Source organism: Lichenostomus cassidix, chromosome 3 (genome assembly GCF_008360975.1).
Source record: "Lichenostomus cassidix isolate B80296 chromosome 3, HeHo_3.0, whole genome shotgun sequence".
NCBI classification, from domain to species: Eukaryota; Metazoa; Chordata; class Aves; order Passeriformes; family Meliphagidae; genus Lichenostomus; species Lichenostomus cassidix.
In genome coordinates, this window is record NC_139483.1 from 4978065 (window position 1) to 4992383 (window position 14319).

The 14319-nt window shown below is 46.9% G+C and overlaps 1 protein-coding gene across 4 annotated transcripts in view; it reads left to right on the forward strand.

Moving 5' to 3' along the window:
- The window catches only part of SPTBN1 (spectrin beta, non-erythrocytic 1), a 116969-nt gene that overhangs the window by 19497 nt on the left and 83153 nt on the right, over positions 1-14319 (forward strand). The window lies entirely within an intron of this gene.

The window sequence follows — 14319 nt, forward strand, 5'->3', positions numbered from 1 at the left end:
AAGCAGGAAGATCTGGAGAGCTGCCAAGCATTTAAAAGGGCTGTGTAGTAAACAGTCATTAGGTGGAAAATGATCAGGATTAGCGCTTTCTAAATGGCTCCAGGGATGTTCTGGGGTTTGTTGGGTTGGTTTTTTTTTTTACACTGTAAATGTGCAGGTGTCAATCTGAAATTTTTGAGAATCTGAGCTTTTTAAAAGTAAAAGCTAAAGAAGGGTATACCATTTGTTTGCAAGCATTCCTTCATGACCGTATCACCCCTGTTGTACTTATTCTCCCTAGGTAATGTTTTAACTCTTATTAAATTAAAGAATCAGTTAGGTACATGAAATAAGGTAATATTGACAAAAGGCCCAATCTGTTCAGGATCCAAGGCAAGCGATCATGGCAAGTGAAGGATGGCTCTTTCTTCCTGTATGGGAATGACTTCATATATTTCCATAACCCAGGACAGTTCAAGTCTTCTGAAATTCAGGGAAAAGTGGAGGTTTCCATAGGAAGCCCTGAGTGCAGGGAGTGTGACTCAGAAACCAGAGAGAATGGGCAGCTGTTTTCTGTGGCAGATGTTGGCCTGGTGGCCATGGCACAACATGGTGTGAAATGGAGCTTTTCTCTACTTGCCCTTTCCTAATGGTGCTTTTTGCCTTCTGAATTCCCTTCAGGAAGGGGAGGTGGACACACCCCACTCGTGTGCTCTCTTCAAAGTCTCTTTACCCATGTTCAGGGTAGAGGCTGTCAGTGCAGAGTCATCCTGTCTGAGCTTGTGTAAACAGGGATTGTAAAACTTTTTCAAACTTTTTTTTGAGCTAAAGGTACAACAGTGATGGATAAAGTCCATTTCAAAGCTGTGGGAAAAACTTAATCTCTGTAGATTTTTCAACCACCCTCCAAATTTACCAGATTGACTGTTTTTCAGATGGGAACTGAGCGTCTAAATCTGTAATGAGGTCCTGACCTTTATAGGATCTGTACTGTGTGAGCCATGTTGTCGGGAAGGATGAAATCATTTTTCAGGAAGAATTTATCAGCAGCTGTGGCCTGTGGGAAAGGTGAAGGGCAATGTCAGGTTATCCAGCCAAATTGAGGTGTGCCTTCCTTTGAGGAGGGGAGGGAGCCTGGATGCCAAAGCAGAAACTCAGTAGTCCCACACACTGGTTTGCAGAGATATAACCTTTTTTGGTGATTTATCCTCCTTTGTAAATGCTTGGAAAAACAATTTCCGAGTGAAATGCACATTGCTTTGCCATTTTGTACTAGTGGAAAGAAATAATTCCTCATGTAATTTGAAATGGCAAAACCATTACAGGTCAGTTATGAAAAATGCCAGTGATTTCCTTGTGCTTTCACTTTCACAGTGTTTGCTGTCAGCTGCAGAGCTTTGTACATCTCAAATATTTTGCAGAATTAATTTAATGGACCAAGGTTCAGAAATCTGGATGGGACTAGGGTGCTTTTGCAGGCAGCTTAACCTGAGTAAGGTTTGGGCTCTGTGCACCAGGCAAGCAGCTGTCCCCAAAAATTCAGAGCAGCTGGTGATTGCCAGAAAATAGAAAAAAATATGAAAATTATCGGGTATTTTGAATACTGAGAGATTTAATCATGGATTCTAATTGCTGGGGACTTGGTCTGATGTGTCAGGTTTATTTTCTGGGCCATGAAGCAAGAATGAAATTGTCTGATTGCATTTGAAAGTTGCCGGATAATGAAAACAACAGCCAAGATTGTATTTAAATATGAAATGAATATCAAGTGGCATTTATGGAACTCTAAGGAGAGATTGTTACTGAGAGGAGACAAGTGGAGATCAAAAGTTATTAGTTTTTGAAGGAGGAATTTTGGAATATTCTTCCAGGATAGCACACATAGTTATCTTATTAAAAAGTCCAAAAGCAAACAGGTGATAGAAACAATCTGTAAGATCCTGTCCAGTGGGGAGAGCTCCATAAATCTTTAACATCTGTACCCAATTACTGAGCTTCTTGGGGCATTCTTTTTTTCCTGTAGTGCACATTTCTCACTATGAACTAATAGTACATAATAATAAAGTGCTGGGTGTCTGCCAGCACAAACAGGGCTTTGGCGAACTTTCCGAGTGTTTGTGGAAGTAGAAAAGCAATGCAGCTGTTGGGCTGGGGCTGTGCCAGCTGGGGATCCATTTCCCTGACAAAAACCTCAAATCAGAATGAAATAACAATCAGATATTTTACATATCATGGCTTTATGCAGGCTTTTCCTCGGTGTTGTGACAGTGGGGTTTGTGGGCAGGTTTTGGTCTTTGCACCTGGAGTGATCACACAGTTCCAGTGTGTTTTCTTGTGGTTCTTCCTGTTCCAAGACAAGGGCTGGAGCCCTTGGTGTGACAGTGCTTGGTACAATTTCCCTGGGAGGCCAATGCAGAGGAACATACAGCTTTTGGACCCTGTGGCTGTTGTTTTGTCCCCATTCCCCGTCCTGGGGTGCGCAGGGTGGGTTCTGTGCAAGCCAGGCCATGTTTACATGTGGCCAGAAGCTGTTTGGATCCAAGTGCCAATAACAATAGTTGGATGCTTTGAAGGAGCCAATGTCATTGGTGTGTTTATTTGCCTGTTTTACTTGGAGAATCCAGAACTGTGAATAACACGCGCTTTGGAGGACGGCGCCTCATGCTTTGGGCTCCTCTCGTGGCCCCAGGGAGCTGAGGAGCCCTTCTCCTGGCCCTGGCTCCTGGAAAAGGCCTTTGGCTGGCTGTGTAGCCAAGGCCCAGGCTGCAGGGGTCAGGGCTGGCCAGGGCTTGTATCCTGGCTGGACTCGCTGGGAGTAACATCTTGGGGATGGTGGACAAGACAACACTCCAAGGATTAGCAAACTGACTTGGAAAACTTGGAAAGAGTCATCACTACAGCATATATAAAATGATAAATATCTCCTATCTCACATGAATCAGCACACAAGGATGTGCACTAAAATATTTATACCAAAAAAAAAGAGCCTCGACCATAGTGGAATCATCAAAGAAGCAAAATACTGACCCGAGTTATTTAAGATGTAGCTTTTTTTTGGATTTTGCTTCCCATCTATCATCTTATTTCCCAGGGTTTTACATTCTTGCCCATGTGTTTTCTCCTCCGAGGATGCATCTCAAATTATTTGCTCACAAATGTTCTGAATAACAAATTGACTTAATTTAGATGGCATTAAGGCTCTTTAACCCCTCTCAAAGGGCAGAGATGCATCGAGGACCTACAGGCATGCATTTAAATGAAGGCAATAATGAGATAGATTTCTTTTCCTTGCCTGACTATTTTATCTATGCATCAGATGAAAGTTGGAGGGGAAGGGTTTCTGTTTGTCTTGTCGGGAGTTGGCCAAAAAAATGTGAAGAATGTAGAAAGGAATTAACAGCTGGTGTCCATTTAAAACTTCCATGTGGGCAAATTCAGGAAGCCTGCTTAGTTCTACCTGTTGTCTTCTTCTGGTCAATGCCCACTAACCCGCTAAAGGTTTGGTTTAGAAACCAGGAGACCAGTTTGGATGTGGTGCTCTTGATTCCCTTGCCAAGAAGTGGATGATGTGTGCTGTGTGTCCCCTGGGGAGGATGAGACACATTTCCTGCTCTTTGGGAAGCAGTGGATCAAGCTGTGCTTGGTTGCTGGAACCAGGAATCCTTTTGGCCTGACAGAATCGTGCTTTACACTGGCTGACTTGGTGATTTACTTGTGTGACTGCTGACATTTCCCTCTTTTGCTGGGGAAGGATCCTTTTCCTGACAGCTTTCAGTCATGTTTCAGGTTTAGCCTAGCCAAAGATGTGCGTGTGGACTCACTGCTGCTGCAGGCTGTGCTGATTTGCAGGACACAATTCTTAACACCCCTGTTTCAAGTGGGTGTTTCATATCAAACTGCTCTATTTCTCAGTTCATCTCCTAATCCAGAGAAATGCTGGCATTCCCTCACCCAAAGTCAAGTATTGTCTTCATCTCCCTGAAACAGAATTTGTCCCATTCTGTTGATTATTCTGGGTTTTGTTTCATTCAAGAGAGAACAGTTAGAATCCATATGGTACCTATAACATATTTCACTGCAAGAAACAAAGCTTTGCATGACCTTGGCTGGGGCTTGGGCTCCAGCATCTGAAGGAGGTCTTGTTCTGGTGCAGTCTTTGATGTGCCTCCTCTGGGACCAAACACTGTCCAAATCCGAGTTCTTTTTAAAATACTTCTTTGTTAGGCCAGTTCTTTGTCCAGACCTCGTAAGCTGATTGAGCATCACTGGCTAAAGCAGAGCTCTCTCAGCGAGGGAGGTTTTGGGAATCTCTGGTACCTGGAGCCAATACCTACATGGGAGCATGTGGATCATCTGGGCATTGCTGTGGGGTAATTAGCGCTGCCTTGTGTCTCCTCTTAATGACAGTCTCTGGGTGTCGACTTGGGACTGCTCCTTAGTGGATTGGTGCTGGAGCTGCTGAAACCAGCTGTTGCTTCAGCTCTGTTGCCTTATGGAGGGTGCCAGCAAATCCTTCCCCATTCCTGCCCCTGGAATCTGAATTTTGTTGGTTTTGTTTGTTTGTTTGCTAATTCCAAACCTGACGGATGCGTAGCAGGTTATTTCTTCCAGGCTGGCCCTTTAAATTGGATCCCAACTCTGCCTGCCTGGCTGTGAAGTGTCGGTAATAAACAGAGTCCAGAACAAAAGCCTCCACAACAAAACATCCTCTTCTCCATGGGCGTCTCCCTGGGTGCGGTTTCCCACCGCTGTTCTGCAGTTTGGAGGCAGAGCCAAAGCAGCTCAGTCTCATCTTCCTCCCTGGAAGTTGTCACCAGGCAGCCTCCCCCGACCAGCAGCTCGGAAGAGGGAGGAGGTGCCTGTGCATAGTCTGTCCTCAATTTCTCCTCCTTGGCTGGGAGTGGTGGAGCCTTTCCCTGCCCTTACATAAAGCCCTCCAACACGGAGGAGGTTCGCCTAGGCGTAGATCAGCGTAGCTTGACATTACTCCCTGGTTTTGTGCCCTCTCTCAGGGACACTCCAGGATTGCCAAGCCGTGAGTGTGCTCAGCCTCCCACGGCTGCATCTTGTTCTGGCTGTGCTTCAGCTCAGCACTGCGGCATGACCCAGGTGGGCGTCGCAGCCTCCTCCCTGTGGGAAGGAAATGGGAGCTCGCAGGGATGCCGGGAAGGGAAGATGGGCAGAGGCTCCGGCTCACTCCCACTCATCCACAGGTTGAATGTCTGTTGCTTGGGCTGGGACCTTCAGGAAGGGTGGGGAGTGGAAGTGGAGGGGGAAAATAGAAGGGCAGGGGAGACAGCAGTTGGCTGGCTGTTAAGCCAGGCCTGTTTACTTGGCAGCCCTCCTCCTGTAAGGAGGTCAGAGCTATCGCATCTCAGCTCCGGAGACGGACCGCGGCAGCAGGAATGTGCTCCGGATGGAAGTGTGTCAGTGCCTGGAGTCAGCTCTCGTGTAGCGAGGGCAGGCTTGGAGGTGCTCTCCTTCTGCATGTAATCCAGGGCCATAGTTTCTGTGTGAGACCCCCTCGGTGGGAGTGGGAAGTGGGGCAGAAACTCCAGCCCCAGACCCGTGGCACAGCACCGCCAGTCCCTCTGCCATCCCTAGACACCTGGCTGTGGCTATCTCCATTCGAATTAATACAACGTATGGAAACTGATATTGATAAATCACATGGTCGCACAGAGGCAATTGCAGCAGTTCTTGAATGATCTTCCAATGTCTGAGTTATCCATGTTTTCCTGAGGAAAGTTTCCTTGTAGATTGCAAGCTGAGGCACTGTCTCCATGATGCCCCTCAGCTGGATGCCACCTGGCACTGCCAGTTCGCTGTCCAAGTAAACAGTGATGTCACCGAGGGCATTCAGGTTGCCTGGGACTTCCTGCCAAGTGAGGGTCGTGGCCAGGGTCAAGATGTGAAGCTTTTCCTGCACTGACAGCAGTGCCCTCATCCAAAGGAGAACCAACTGTCTGGCAAGCCGGAGGCAGTGGGAGCGTCTCCTCTTTCAGTCCTTCCCGACACACAGCAGGTTCCCAAACCTCAGAGCTCTGTTTCTTGTAAGCTGGGTCATGAGAGAGTGGAGACCAGAAAATGGGAAACTCCTTTCCGAGGGCACCTGGTTTTTATTGGAACTCTGCTCTGCGTGAGCACTTGAAAAATACTAAAAAAGACTTTTCTGTTTTGTTCTGCTGAAGAAAAAGGTAAATAGCACTGTAGACAATTCCCCTGTATTTTTACATTCTTTTGGTGAAGGTCAACCCACATATAGCTTTTAGAACAGAGTGATACTAACTAAATATTGTCCTTTAAATGCTCAGTGACCGTGGAAGGAATTTTTTGGGTAATTTCTTTGGAAATGTGTTGATAAGTAGTGAAATACATCAGTTTTCTTGCCTGCCAGACAAGTTTTCCCTGGTGTCCTCCACCAGCCCATCCACAAGTACTTCTTAGAGGTGTTTGGAAAGTGGATCTTTGCCTTGCGCTGTGGTCTGGATGGCAAGGGGTGAAATGCAGAGGCTTCTGACGACTTTTCAAGGTGGTTTGGTGAAACAAGGTCCCATCTCCATGGCAGGTCTCTGTGAAGACTTCTTGTCTCCTCCACTGTAGCTATGAAACTGCTGAGCTGTGCTAAAGCTGAGGGGTGGATCAGAGTAAAGGTTACCTTGAGTGAGAGCCTACATCAGAAAAGGCCTTCCTGTAGTTCCAGAAGGGACCCAGCTGACCTGGAGCCTTTTTGATTCCAGCTCCAGTTCATTTCCTCATGTGGATTTCATTTGGGTTACAACCCAGAGCACCCTTTGTGGTATATAGAGACAACATAATGTTAATCCAGCCTGCTCAGATTTTTAATCACTATACATTAATTTACCACCATCAGAAGGTTGTTGCTATTACGTTCTTTAATTTATCAAAAAGTTCAGGCAATTCCATGGTCAAAATTTCCTCTCTAAGAATTTATAGTACAGTAAGTGCAGGGGCTATAAGAGCTGAAGGGCTCTTGGCCTGCTGACAGTCATTCCTCAGAAAAAGAGCTGGCATGCCAGCTGCTGACCCCACAGATCAGAGCACACAGGTGCACCAGCACATATTGGTTGTCTTGTAAAGCCCTCACAACATTCAGGATGCTATTCCAGTCCTGACCAGAACATAATCCCTGGTTTTGCTGCTCATTCCTCACTTTTCAAAGTGACCAGCTGCATTTGCACCAGAACAAGTCTGCAAAGCCTGAAAGCAGATTCAATTAAACTCACAAACTGGCACTTGAATTTTCCTCCATAGGAATACTCTTCCCAAGCCTAGGCTTTGGAAAAGGCACCTTCTCGATGGATTACCCTCCTCAGAAATGCAACTCTTTCTGAAAAAGGGTGGGAAATGTAGTAATTGGGATATAGAAGTTATAAATAACGCAGGAATCGAGCTGGGGAGAGATATGGTAGAGCAGAGCTGAGCTGGTACTCCAGGTTTATTCCAGCTAAGCCCTATGCATGGCAGGACATTTCCAGACATCCTAATGATTCCAGAGGCTGTCTTTCTTTGGCACAGGAAAGACTAAGAGGGTGATGAAAGTGTTTTTAAAAAGCAAATGACCAAGAGCTGCGTGAATTGAAATCTATGGGAATTTCTTTACTGACTTACTTAGAAACAGAAAACAGGATGCTGGGTTTAGAAAATGCCCAGCTGATGTTTCATAAGATTTTTTGGGTGCTGAGTTACATCTGTTTTGGCTGTGTTGGATACAGAGGTGGTTCATGAGTTGGAGTGAAGCTGTATTTAATCCATGGATCTCACTGGAGCAGCCATGGACTATCTTGTGATGTACTTACTGGAGTTCAACCAAGCTCCTACTGCTTAAATACCACTAACCTTGCCCAGCAGTGCATGTTTAGGGAAAACCACAAACACACGAGGAAAGAGGTTGAGTACTCTGTGTTTTGCTTAAAAACTAAATAAGGAGGTTGCATTCTTTGAACTGGGCCCAGTATGTGGAGTTTTATTCTCACAGCCCTGGTGGGTGTTTGTGCTCTGTGTGTAACTCCAGGCCCTTCTGGATCCCCATAGACTTTCCCTTTCGGTAGGGATGCAGGAATGCTGCTCCCTAGGAGCTGCTGATGGCTGAGACAGAGCCCTCCCCTCAGCAGCTTGGCAAAATGTGTTTTATATTCTTCAAGTGATGAGGGGAAAGGAAGGGCAGTCCCAGAAGGACTTCGGTGCTCACTCCACCCTGAAGTGTTGTGTGTGGTAAGTTCAGTTCTGCTTCATCTTTCTACTCCTCTTTATTAACTTTTTCCCAAAACCAGCCACTTTCTACCTAAAATGCTTCTGGCTTTTTCCTGATTTAGTCTGTTCATGGTTTGTGTGTTGCTGGTGGAAGGGCATGGGCTTCCCTTGAGTTCAGGGGCAGGTTCAGGGGCAGTGTCTATTCTGGGATGTTCCACAGGGAAATACAGAAGCCTAGAGAGTGCCATCCCACAACTCCTATTATGTGTCTGACCTTGGATGAAATCCATATGAAGCCACCCTCTGTCCCCTTTGTGTTTTTAGGAGGCTCTTCAAATACTGTTGGCATGTCTTGGGTTATATCCTCAGTTGGATGGAGCTACCTCATATTCCAGAGGGCAAATTTGGACCACATTTATTAATTAAATGGTTATGGAGTCTTCAGGAAAAATGGAATCCAGATTGCTGGGTGATGGATGAGAAACTGGGTGAAACTTTGTCACTCTAAATGTGGAGAGAATCAGACTAGAAGGTTTTAAGGGTCCGTGCTGGAAATGAAAGTTTGAAATAGAAATTAGCATTTATTAAATAATCTATTTTCAGTAATTTTGAATTTCTCTGTGCCCTGGTGCCCTTGGCTGTGCTTGGTTGTTGGAATCTTTGTCCCATGTGTGGCATGTGGTACTGGGTATGCACCAGTCACCCCTGCTGACAGCACTGGGGGCTCCAGTACAGCGAGGCTGTTTCTGTTTTCAGAGAACAGCACAAACACTTTCTGAAGTTGTTTCAGTGCTTATTTAATTATGCACCCATCTCCCAGCTAGAGTGTGATATCCTGGGGACCTCAGAGGGAAAACAAGAGCCTAGAATTCACTGTAAGCTCCCTGGTCTTTGGAGTGATGGGTTATCTGGGATGTGGGAAGCAGACCTCTCATGAAGGACGGGCTGCCTGATTTTAGTGACCTTTGCACGCTTTTCCAGCCTATATTGGGAATAAAGAGGCTTCAGTCTTGCCTTGTTTGTGCATTCCCAAAGTGCCCCACACACTGATTGTGGCATTTGGTAGCACAGCCTGTCCCCCCTTTGCTGTGACCTTTCAGGGTGCTTTGGGCTGTTGGGCTCCATGTCCCAGAGCGTGGACAGCCAGAGGAGTCAGCACCACAAAGTGGGTTGGCTTGGGAAGCAGAGACAAAGGCATGGCACACTCCTGGGCTGGAAAATGCAGAAACAGTGTGGTTCTGTTTGTGGAAGGAAAGATGGGATTGGGAGAGGGTGAGAGGGGATATTGGAGGTCAAGGGAGTTACAGCCTTGCTGAGTTACTGCCTTTATTGTTTTGGGATTGGTTTAGCAGCTGAAACAACAAGCCAGAACAGAAGAGAGTGTGCTGCCCTTGCTGCCCTGTCAGGATGGGGGAGCTCCTGTCCCTGGAAATGCTCTGCAGTTCAGCACCATGAGGTCTGAGCAGGGAGAGAGGCTGGAAACACCTCCTTGGGCTTCAGGCTGAGAAATGGCTGGAATTAGGACCTGCACTTTCCAGTCTTTCTAAGCTTTATTCTCAGGGCTTCAGTTTCTCAGTCCAAGGCTTCTGTGCAACTCTTGAGTTTCTAACTAGTGCTTTGTAAATACTTGCAGAGTTTGACCTGTGGGGGTGTTTGATGTGTATGTTCATTTGGCATCCAGCCCTGAGCCTCTCCCAAGATGCCCCTCTTGACCTCTGACCAGGCCACTTTCCTCTCTGTTCAATCTTAGGGTGAGAATCTCACCCTGTTAGGGTGATAAGTTGTGGGTGGACACTGAAAGTTCAGAGGAACTTCCATTCTCCAGCTTAAATATCAGTTTAAAATGACATTATAAAAATTATTAAATGTCTGTTGTGCTGCTGTTAGGAGGGAGCTGAATATTGCTCAGAAAAAAATGCAAAGTTTGGTTACATTTGAACTAGATTTTCCTGGGTTTAGTGATAATGATGGTTCTAAAGTGAAGAGGTGAACTGGTGAGATGGTCTGAGCCATCAGTAGGAGAGGACAGAATGGGAGGGAAAGTATCCTATAAAAATGGTAATGGAATTGCTTTCTATGCTCATCCAGCCTTGGTTTCAGAGGGCTACCAGAAAAGAGGAAGTGTGTAATTGTGGTTTCTTTGAGCTACATATCTGATCTGTGGGATCAGCAGGCCATTCTCTTTGTCACAGTGGTTGTGTCCATGCTTGTCACCAGACCCTTGTGCTCTGGTGACCTGGAGATGGGAGTGTCTGTGCCTCCTTTTCAGTCCTGTCGCACATTCAGTGGGAGTTAGTGAGAATGCACAAGTTATCATTAATGCCAGAAAAGCAGCAATAGGTTGGGCTGTGTTAGCCAGGGAACAGTCTATTTACTTAAGCCATTAAACCATTTGGGGATTGCTGTTCAAAATACATTTTCTTCAATCACAGCACCATAAAAACCTCTTGACAATCCTTAGTAAGAGTAACATGAATCTAACTACAACTTAGCATGTTTCCTGGAAGAATAGTAACTCTTGAAAAAACAATGTTTGCTTTAAAGATAAATGTAACTATTAGGAAGTAATTCCAGATGTGTGGTTATGGCAGAATTTCAGGGATTATAGTCATAGCCTGTTTAGTGAATTACATGATTGCATTTAAAAGTAGCCAATGAATTTTTTTTTAATGAATTCATTCTTCAGATGGGCCAAATGAAACTGTTTGTTTTCTATTATCAGAGAAACAAACAGAGCAGAATCTGGTCTATTTATGAAAGTAAATACAAAAGGTCTGACCCCTGGATGTGGCCTTTGAAAACTGTCTGAGAAAATGCTCTTCCTGGTAGCTGATTTTTTTCTTCAAGCCATTTCTTCTTTTTGAAGATAATGCCAACCCCCCGCCCTCGGATTATGCAATAGGTTTTAAGGAATGCTTTGAAATGAAATGGTTTGATCTCTTTTGTCTCATGAGGTCGTCTAGCATGGTACCCATGGCAGAAGGCAACAGTTATATTTTATCAATGAGGAAGGAATTTGGAAATTTACAGATCTTTCTTGGCCCATCGTGACAGGCCTGTGTATTCAGGGCCTGGAGCAGTTCCATGCTCTTTATTAGCTCAACCCCGTGCCTGCTTATCCCTGGAATTGCCTGCTAACATCTCCAAGCCAGGTGCATGCAGCACTGGCAGAAGATTTTAAGAGGGTGCTGACTAACTGAGAAACCCCAGTGCCTGCTTTCTCTGGTTTGAAGCCCTATATGACATCCTGGAGTCTGTCTGAATAGTGAATAGTAATGAAACTGTGACCTGTTATTTCTGAAATGCCTTGTTCCCAGGGTGTTTGTGTTTATCCAATCCTGAGAGTGGGCTGGCTTGCAGAATGCTGCTCAGGATGTTGGCAGCTGAAATTCCTGTTGCCTCTGGCTCTCTGCAGAAAACATCTTTATTAGAGAGGTATTTCAGCTTAAAGCTAGACCAGGATGTTTAAATGACAAAGGTTTTTCCTGCTGGAACACAGGCTTGCCTCTCTCCCTGTGCTCTGTGGTGATCTCTCTGTGGGTGTTGGTGGGTGCTTCGTGCAGAGGCTTAAAATAAATCTGGAAATGTATGTATGTTACATGTATGTGTGTGCTAGACACACACAGAGGGTTTTCAGCATGGTCCTTCATGCAGGGCTGATTTCCCAGGTGGATTACATTCAAGGTCATTAACACTGAACTCGGCTACATTAAGGGCTCCAGGAAAATTCCGAACCATTTCCCCCCGTTACTCCCTGGGCAGTTGCTGGTGTTGTTCATGTCAGATCGGGACACCCTTAATGTAGGCCCAAGATGTGCTGCTGAAGCTCATCCCAGCTGCAGGACCTCCATCCCTGCAGTCAGAGAAGCCTGGAGGTTTCTGCCGGGGCTCGTGTTTATCTTCCCATTCCCAGAGGCACCAGTGGGTTGTGCTGGATCAGAGCTGCAGCAGGACTCGAGAAAAGCTGTTTTCCAGCAGGGCCTGAAGGCGGTGGCTGCATGCTCTGTAGCTGGGTCTTTCTCTGGAATCAGGATTCTGTTGTGTTCTCCTCACCTCGCTTTGCTGCAAGGTGCTTATTTTTATCCCTGCAGTGCTTCCCTGCTCCCCCGCTCTACTGTCCCTGTGGCGGGGAGCTGCATCCCAGAAAAGGGAGCCTGATGTCAGGGAGAGAGGCATTGCTTTTGTTAGAACAAGGATGCAGGTTTTCCAGCCCTATAGGTGTGGGATAACAGGCCATTTCATGCTCAATTTAGCTTTATCTGGGATAGATTTTGCTTGTGGGATTCTCAGGAAGGGTGGGAGAAGTGATAACGCACAAGTTACAGTTGAATTTATTCTGGATTGAGTTGTGTCTGTTTCTAAACAGCAGTGACAGGGAGATAAATTAAATCCCATGGCATGTTCCATCTATATTAAATTACATGTCACTGCATCCCGATTTTGAGGTCACTGCTTGTATTTTTATGGTTGGAGCTGCAGCTTTTCCCGCGGAATATCCTCTCTTCCTTGAGCACTGGTGAATATAGAAAAGATGGAAAATGATGCTGTGAACCAGCCTGTTCCCTCTCGTTGTTTATATCCTGGTTGCTCCGTGGATTTAATTGGAATTAACCCTGATTTCAGCCTGTGTACAGGGATCAAAGGGAGGTTTTTGTCTAGGCCCGATGCTCAGTGAGGATCAGCTGGGGAGTGCTGTGCAGAAGCGCTCCGAGTGGGATTTAATCCTTGCTCCCGTCTCTGCTGCCCGCTTTTGTTCGTTCCAGCGGCCGAGCCATGCCCAGCTCCTGCGGGATGCGCCGCGGGAGCATCGTCCCCACGACCTTCCCCACAGCCAGCTCTCCTCGCTTTCCCTCGCTCTGTTGGCAGCTTCCCATGACTAAAGCGCTTCCTTCCCACCTTTTGTGAAGGTTGAGCGCTCGCACTGTGCCTTCGCTAGCAGCTCCTTATGTAACAGCCGCCCCAGCGCGGCTCCGCTCCCATTTCTGCGACAAACGCCGGGATTCGTCCGCGCGGGAGCACGGCACGGACCTGCCGTGGGCTGGGGACGGGGGACACCCGGCCGGCTCGGTTATCCCGGGCAAGGATGGGGAATTAACCCCGCTGGTGAGCCACCGCGGCCCCGCCGTCTGTCGCGCGCGAGGTGTGTTTATGTCGCGACATGCGGGTGTCGGGAGGGGCCGGGCCGGCAGGTGGCGCCAGCGCGGCGGGCCGTGAGGGCGGGCTGGGCTCCGCGGGGCGGGCTGCTCGGCTCCACCCTCAGCGGCGGCCTGGCCCCGCCCTGCGCTCCGGGCTGCCCGGTACGGCGGCTGGGGGGCTGCTTTTTTAACTTATTTTTTAATTTTTTAAATTAAAAAAAAAATTATTTGCAAAGTGAGCTAAAAGAGAGAAAAGCCAAGACAGGCCCCGGGCGGGGCGCCGTGAGGGGGAGCGCGCGCCCCGCCCAGGTAGAAGGGCGCCCCCCTGGCTCCGCCTTGCCCATGCATTTAACTGCATTTCTGGCAATTATTGCGTTTTGCAAAGGTGAGCTCTGTGTTTCTGAGGAGCCTTGCCCATGTATTTAACTGCATTTCTGGCAATTGTTGCGTTTTGCAAAGGTGAACTCTGTGTTTCTGAGGAGCCTTGCCCATGTATTTAACTGCATTTCTGGCAATTGTTTTGCAAAGGTTTTGCAAAGGTGAACTCTGTGTTTCTGAGGAGCCTTGCCCGTGCATTTAACTGCATTTCTGGTAATTGTTGCGTTTTGCAAAGGTGAACTCTGTTTCTGAGGAGCACTGTGTGCTCCTGTGGGTCTCTCAGCACTGGCGGGCAAAGGGAATGCTCAACGCTGCTCCCACTGGGCTCACAGCGGTGTGTAACCTCCCTCCTTCTCCTCCCCCCCCAGATGTCTGCCTCTCTTATAGCTAGTACTGATAAATACATGCAAATCTAATCAGAAAACAGAATAAATATGCAAACAGCACCCTGAAAGAGGAGAACCTCACCCCAAGGGTTGCGTTGGTGGGTGCCTTGTTGTTCCTGCGGAGAGTTCAAAGTAATGCATCATTTAGTTGGTTTTATCTGGATTAGTTCATAAATAAACTGCAAGGACCAGTTACAAAGTCAGTGTTTGCATGCAGAGACAGAAAT